An 8,651-nucleotide genomic window follows, 5' to 3' on the forward strand; every position below is an offset into this window, starting at 1 on the left:
CTTCACAATGGAGAGTCATAGCAAAGCATCATGTTGTACATCATAAGTACGTACAATTTTTATTTGCCAATGATGATTCAATAAAACAGCACAAAATTTCTTCATGCCAGAAAAGCTTAAGGCAATGGGGTGCAAATCAGAACATTTGCTGACAACAATGGAGAGGGGAGAGAGGCAAGTGCCTTGAGCCAGAAAGTTATTGACTTTATGGCTCCTAGGAAGGGTAGGATACAAAAGGGAAGGGGACTATGCTTTAGCAGAAGATGAACTGAATGTAGTTTGTCTCCTCCAAAACTCCTGTTGAAATTTGATATTCATTGTAGCAGTGTTGGGAGGTGGGCTTTTAGATGGTGACTGGGTCCTGGGGGCAGCACCCACATGAATGAATTTACAGAGCTCCTGCTGTACTGGATGGGTCACCTCGAGAGCAGGTTGTCAGAGGGAACACTGGCCACACACCCACTTGCCTTTCTACTTTCCACCAGGAGTGAAAAGTGTCTCATCAGAAACTGAGAAGATGGTGGCACCGGGCTCTCAGTCTTCCCAACCCCAAAAAACATAAGCCAAAGTGAACTTCTTTCCCTTTTAAGTCACTCAGTCTCAGACATTCCACTATAGGAACTAAAAATAGACAAGGACAGGACATTTATTTTCATTTTTTATTGATGCATTATAATTATATATAATAGTGGGATTCATTGTTACATATTTGTACATGCATACAATATAGTGATATAATTTCTTTTAAAATCACAGGTGTGTCCAGGAACATAATAACCTCTTCACTGCACCTGATAATGAGGTAGGGTGGATAGATGGAGTCAGCCTGGATTCAAACCATGGAGCTGGAGCTATCAAATAAGGAACAAACAAAAGCTTAGCCTTAGTTATCAAAGAATTGGCAAAATATAAATAAATAAAGTAGGTGAAATTGTCAAACATCCTTCTTAAAAGTGATGATATTAAAAGAGCAGAGAAAGAATTGGAGTTTGTCTTCAGAGATGGACTGAATGAGGTAATTCATGGAGAAATGCTCAAATGGACCTGAATCTCTCTGGAAGACACAGGTCCTCTGCACGTCTCTTCCCATCCTAACCACACCTGAGAGCAGGTGTGTGCAGAGGTTGGGACTAGACAAATAGCACCTGCATGTAAGCCCTAGAGGGCATAAACAAAGAGGAAAACTCACGTGCTGCACAAACCAAGGAACCAGAGACTCAGGGGCAACTGCAGGAACCTGAAGAAGCAAGCTCCTTGCCCTTTGGCATGCCTGGGACACACCTGCACCCTGCGCCCACTCCCACCACACTGGTTGCTTCAATTAATTTTGCAAATGTTCCCCAGCTTCTCTACTCTCCACTGGGCAGCCTTGAAAAAACCATTTCATTCCCCTCAGCCTTGAGTTCCTGCAATGTGAAAGAAAGGCAATGGTCTCCTTCCTGCAAAAACATAAAGATGAAGGAGATGTGAAACCCACTGCCAAGCAAAGCCCACCAAAATCACTGCTCTCCTCTTCTGTGCTGTTATTTCTCTGTGTCACATCATGCTAAATCAAAGTTGTAGGCTGCAGGGAATCTACTGCTAAGAATCTCAGTCCCTGTCTCTCAGGGACAGGGTGCAGCTTCAGGTTCCTGCCATGTGATGCAGTTACCCCAGGCCCTCCAGGATGAAACCACTCTGACACCAGGATCTTGCTGTGCCTGGAGTTCTCTGCTGCCCAGAGGGGGATTTCACTTGGGTCCTAGATTGGGGCAGTACTTTGATGCTCTACATATAAATATAATGATTGGAATAAATATCTTTTCCAAAACAATATTACCAGACTGTGGGATCTCATTTGCATACCCCCGATGATCTCATTGTATATGATTTTATCTCCCTCTCTCTGTCTGTCCCTAGTTAATTGGGTCCTGTGGTATTAAGCTGTCTGAAAAGGCATCTTCTGTTCCTGAATTTCAGATTTTGATTTACAAGGGAGTTGGTGCTTATAAAGGGATGTTATATGCAGATTGAGGCATGGAGCCTTTGTGGAGGCCTTATCTTTTTCTTAATATGTTTTAAGTTGACCTTTTGAGTTTTGATATGGCTATGCACAACACTTAAACACACAGTAAGCCTGAAACCACCTCCTCTGCTCATTAAGTTATTCAATCTCAGCTTTCCCATCAAGACGCTCTGTCCCAGTGATCATTTGGCCTCATCACCTTCTTATTTCCAGTTGTAAGCTTGAAAAATGGTGGCTGCCTATCCACCTTCCCCATCTTGGGCATCAGCAGAATCAGTGCTTCCAGGCACAGAAGACTCACCATCACCTTCCATCAAGAATGAGACTGCAGAAAGCCATGCTCAGTGGTGCCTTTGGCAAGGCCAGCACCTCCAGGAAAGAGCTGTGGAATGTGCTCCAGGCACGCTCCCTGAATGAGCACCGCTTGGGACAGAACTGCTCAGCAGAGGCCATGTGGAAGATGAGCTGGAGTTGCAGGAGAAACCTGAGCTGAGATGGTTGATCTGCCCATCTTTTCCACCTGAGGTCAGACCCTACAGTCACCCATTTCTGCATCCTTGACTCAAGGCTTCAAGGGAAGAGATGCACCAAGGTGGTGAGCTCCCTGTAGTGGCTGCCATTCCTGCTGCTCCTGTGAGAGCAGCTGGAGAACACTTGGAGCTGTCACCCCACGGTATCCCTCGGGGTTCTCCATGAACTGCATACCATCCCTAATAGCACAGTTTTTAAATTAGGTTTTGATAACTAGAAAAAATATTCCAACAAATGAAATTTATTCCAATAAATTAATGGTTTTGCTAATTATCCTGTCCTTCCATTAAACCTTAAAATAGAAAATAAGACTGTATGTTAGATAGAACACCAGTTGGAAAACACTGGAATACACTAGTAAAAAATGAGTGCAAATCTTTCAGTATAGCTTATGATTTATAAAAAAGAAGAAACTTCTGTGTTCTTGGGTTAGGAAATATCTAGATAATACCAAACATATGCATGGAGATTCCCTTTCCAGCCCCTGAAGAAGGTCCCTATGGTATCTGAACTCTTTACAGATGGATCTGCACTCCATTCCATCTGTATGGTGCACTGACTTTGTAATTAAATCTGGAATGTGTGTTTAGCATGGACAATGCTTCAAACTGCCATGTGTATGTGGAGAGTGGACAGCTTGGTTCATGTTGCATTGAAAATTAACAGGAAGGGAAACAATGATGAGTTTAAGTCACAGCTCAAGAAGCTTTCTGGTAGATTTACAGTAATCACTATCCATAAGACAGTGATGGAAATGCAGCTTTCCAATTACTAGATAAGACCTCTATCTTCCACAAAGCAATTAAGCAAGAATGCCACAATAAAGAAGTACTTCAGAAGTGTAAAACTACCTCCATTTGAATTACTTTTCTTTTTTTAAAGTAAGCATTCACTAATCAGCTCCAGAAAAAAAAGAAATCATAATACAGTGCTTTCTGAAACCTTTTTACTGAAAGGAGAACAAGGGAAAGTAATTGGTGACATGTATGTCCTTTAGCAGAGATGATTGGAGTACTCTTGTGTACTTCCAAAACTGTTTCTCCTCCAGGTACTTTTTGGCTGACCTTGGGAGCCTACAAAAGCCAACTGTTGGCTTTTTAATCATTTTCTAATCTTTTATGGTGTTGCAATAAATACTTTTATTGTGCACAGAGTCTTTTCTTGGGTTCACTCATTCATTCAGCAAATAATTTTGAGATATTTTATGTTGAAGTCATCTTGCTTTATATTCAAAATGCTATGATGGGGAAAATGTTTAGATGTATTAAAAATATAATGGCCATGGGAAGAAGTATAAAGATTCCTCAGAAATCATAGAATGGAAAGACCATTTGACCCAGTTATCCCACTCCTCTGCTTATACCCAAAGGACTTAAAATCAACATACTACAGTGACACAGTCATGTCAATGTTTATAGCAGCTCAATTCACAAAAGCTAAACCATAGAACCAACCTAGAAGCCCTTCAACAGATGAATGTATAAAGAAAATGTGAGATATATATATATATATGATGAAATATTACTCAGCTTTAAAGAAGAATGAAATTTTGGTATTTGCTGGTAAATGGATGGAATTAGAGAATATCATGCTAAGTGAAGTAAGCCAAACCCAAAAAACCAAAGGCTGAATGTTTCTTCTGATATGTGGAAGCTAATTCATGATTCATGAAGAGGGGGTGGGGGTGGGCAGGGAATAGGAAAAAAAAGAGTTACTTTATATTAGGTAGAGGGGAGTGAAGAAAGGGTAAGGGGTATGGGGAAAGGAAAGATAGTAGAGTAAAACAGACATTATTACCTCTCGTATATGTATGACTGCATGACCAATGTGATCCTAAAATATGTATAATCAGAAAAATGAGAGATTACACTCCATTTTTATATGATCTATCAAAATGTATAAATGCATTCTACTTCATGTACAACTAGTTAGAACAAATAAAATAAAATAAATAAAAAATTTATATATATAACTATATATGTATATGTATATATATATATATGTTTGTGTATATATATACACACACACACACACACACACATATATTGCCCAGTTGACTTCATGAATAACCATAATTATATGCTACAGAAGACAACATCATAGCACAAGAGGACTCAGGGACTCACCCAGCCAGAAACCTTTCTGAGATGATACAGGTTTTCTGGGAGTTAAAGGAAAAATAACTTTAATAGGCCACACCGTATGGAAAGGGTGTTGGAAGTTGGGGTGGGGGTAAGAAAGAATTCTGTTTTATTTATTCATCCATACATTCATGCATCAAATATTTTTGAGCACCAAAGTTTTTCCAGCTCTGTCCTATCCCATCCTTGAGGGATCATCAATTGGTGGGGCAAACAGAGGAGACAGAATCAACCTCAGCCCTAAAAAGGACCACAGTTTGGTGCCATGAAGGAACCCCAGCAGGGAGTAGAAGTTCCTATTAACTTAGTTATACTGTCCCTGGACACTGTGATATAATATCAGTCATCTCTCCCTTGCTGGAGACATCAGCCCCAACAGAACTCCTGCATTATGGAGCGGCTGCTGAGTTCTTAGTGGAAGACACTTAGAGAGACCTCCCAAATGACCCTGTTGAGAAAGGTAGCTGAGTTCCCAGCTGGTGATGAGCACAATACCCCAAGCAGAGTGAGCACGTCCTGATGCTGCTCTCTCTAGCTTGTGTGCTTCACAGCCTGGGAATCTGAAAGAACACCTGTTAGAGAAACTGTACCAAGGTTGGTCTGTTAGTCTTGGATTACACTCAAGGCAGTAAATCTTAGAAGAACATTAGTCTTCCAGTCTGGTTCACCCAGTTCTCAAGTTCTTCCTCCTGCCTACTGAGATCCTGATGATGATCACAGCAGCAAGCTCAGCCTCACTTCTTAGTCAGCACTCAAAAAAAAGTGCAGCTGTGCTTCCGGTATGTCAGGGATTGCTGTTGGTTGTTCCTGTGAGTCAGGCTCCATTATGGCAGGCTCTGTTCACTGCTGTCCCGTACACTCTGCATGTGCATGCCCCATGCCGATCACCCACACTCTCCTCCTCTGCTGCACTGGGCACATTGTGGCTGACACTGAAGTGATGGCTGCAACAGGAAGGTTCAGTTTACCTGTTCAGTCAAATGATAAAACTCACTTACATGTACCAAGAGCTAACTCTGGACCAGGTAATGTTCCCAGCATATCTTGCATTAACTCATTAAATTTTCACAGCAGTATAACAAGGTAGGTATCATTATTATCCTCATTTTATGGATATGATAATGGAGACAAAGAGAGGGTCACTAATTTGCCAAAGTAACTAAGCAAATAAGAGTGAAGGACCTGGGGATTCAACCTGGGCCATCTGACCCCAGGGCCTGTGTTCCCAATGTCCCTACTGTGTGCCTGGGCAGCTAGAATGATGGACATAGAGATTCAATATGGGTTAGATTGCATTGTGGTCTTGATGCTGGCTTGAACTATATTTTGTTGGAAACAGGGAACAGTCGTTCAAGTCAGTTTGGGGAAGAAGGGATTGGATAGATAAGAATAAATTTGAGTAGGAAGAAAAGACAGAATTTCACTGAAGCCATACAGAGGAGTGGTAATTGGCCCCACTGACATTGCACATGCAGCTTGGGTGTGGGTCCACAGGCCCCAGGTCCCTGGGCAGGGAAGTTGATAGATCTAAACTTACTGACTGGGTCTTCAGTCTGACTCACATCCTCTCTAGTTCAAGCGACCTGTTGCCTCAGTTCTGTGTGCATTGCTTCAGCTTCATCCCACCATCTGATGGACCCTCCCACTCTGCTTCCAGGTCCACCCTGCAGGAACCAGAGGCTGTGGATGACTGCCCTGCACCCATTGCCAGTGCTGTTAACCATCTCCTGAGGTCTGACGGCATCTCCATCCAGCATCAGTATCTCTCTGCCTGCCTTCCTGAGGCCCAGACCCACCTGAAGTCTACCCTGTGGGAACTGTAAGATCCTTGGGGCACCTCATCCAGTGGGTGGGTGCTCAGTCAGCACTCAAAACAAAGTGCAGCTGTGCTTCTGGTATGTCAGGGATTGCTGCTGGTTGTTCCTGTGAGTCAGGCTCCATTATGGCAGGCTCTGTTCACTGCTGTCCCTTTGGGAGTTAGGAGATACACTCTCTGCTTCTTGAGGATGGATGTGCTACACATTCCTTGCAGGGCACCCTGGAGTGTGTGCTCAGAAGCAAGTAAGAAAGAAAATGAAAGCTTATTGTGCATTTACCCAGGACCAGGACTTGTGCAGAGGTCAGGTGGTTTTATGCAAATTTATACAGATTAGAACACAAGGCTGCAGGGCTGGTGCCTGAGGCCACAGTCAGATGGTGTGAGGTGGCAGGATGGAGTTCACTGCAGGTTGATTTTATTTCCTGTAATACAAGACAGAGGGATAGACTACAAGACAAGGACTCAGTCGTCATAGGAAACAGACTGAAATTAGTACCTGGCATTGTCTTTAATCAAAAATGAGCAAGTGAACAAGCTGAAACCTGAGTGTGTTTTGCAGCTGGGTGGGTGGCATGTCCACCTTTGCACATTCTTCTTGCCGCAGGATCAGCAGAGCCTTACCCTAGATCTGTCATGGCACTGCAGTGGGGTGCCAAGAAATGGTGCAAAACTAATAATTTTTGCTTGAAGAGTGTCCATGACTTTGAGGAAAGAATAACAAAACAGTACTTGCTATTCACCCAAAGTTTGAGGCTTAAGATCTGAATAAGATCTATAAAATGCGGCAAAAGTATAAGGAGGGAGTATCAGGGAATCTGTGGCCTTGTGCTTGTCCGAACAAGTCAATACTTCAACCGGTGAGTATTCTTTGCTAAAGTGTGACTCAATTCCCAGGGCTGGCTCACTCTTCTGGAGCTAAAGACTCCGGTGTCTGCCCCTCAAAGTGACAAGCAAGCTCTGCTGTCACCAAAGTCTGGGAGAAGCCTGAGGCCATGCTGAAGTCACAGAGCCTGACAAAAGTTGTCATTAGGAAAGTTCCACCCTCCCAGTATGGCAAAGGTGCCTTTGAATACCAACTAGGTGTCAGACCACATGCCAGTTTCCAGGGATGCAAAAGCAAATGAACCCTGCACACGGCTTCGGAAGATCTTACAGTCCAGGTGAGGAAACAAATACATAAATTAACGTTGACAGGACAAGCAGGCCATTTGTATTGGAGTGGATGGAGAAATCACCACCTGAGCTGAACCTGGAAGATGAGGTGGATTTTCCTGGGGTAAAGAGGATCTAGAAGGGTCCTGGGAGGTGGAACAGCATGAGCCGGATCATGATGAATGCTGTCACTGTCATGTTTCTCTGCTGAATCAAGCAGCCTGTGTGTTGTAAGAGGAAGACAGGTGAGGTGGGCAGAGATGGGATAGAGAGCAGTAGTTGTGCAGGAAGAGAGTGTGGCTTTATCCTACACACAAGGAAGGGGTGCAATCACCTCGGACCTATCAACAATTTTCTTGGTGATCGTCTTCATGTTTATTCATCTTCCTTTATTAATCAGCTATTCAAGTGCTTTGTTAATCTAATTGTTCCTGTAACAATGCATTGCTTTCTTTATTAAGAAAAGTATGTACTTACTCATGTGTCACTGGCTCTTTGCGGTTTCAAATCCGCGGGTATTTGTCACCACCTGCAGCAACAATTTGCTCAGGTCTTTATTGGTGGTGGACTGGAAACGAACTGCTTCTATCTTTCTTTTAGTGGGCTGCTTTCTCACTTATTCGCTTGTTCCCTGGGCTACTGAGGAAGAAAGGCTTTTCTTAGAGAAAGAGAGAGAGAGAGAGACTTTGCATAAGAGAGAAAGAGAGACTTTGCTTAAGAGAGAGAGAGAGACTACACTTTCAGGGATCTATATCTTCTTAGTTCTGCTGCTTCTTCTTAAAGGTGCATCCTGCATCCTGTGAACTAAGGGTGCGTCTATCTGAGGTGCTTCTTAGTGATGCGTCCTGCATACTGCGATCTGCCTATCTGTGATCTAGAGGTGTGTTCTCAATTCTCTGCTCTGTGATCTTCCTTCCCCGCTGCCTGCTGCTTCTGTCTGTGAGCTGTTTCTTTCTATCTGCTTGCCTTCTTCTTCTTCCTTTCTGCTAGTGGCTTCTCTCCG

The sequence above is a fragment of the Sciurus carolinensis genome, unplaced genomic scaffold (genome assembly GCF_902686445.1).
Source record: "Sciurus carolinensis unplaced genomic scaffold, mSciCar1.2, whole genome shotgun sequence".
NCBI classification, from domain to species: Eukaryota; Metazoa; Chordata; class Mammalia; order Rodentia; family Sciuridae; genus Sciurus; species Sciurus carolinensis.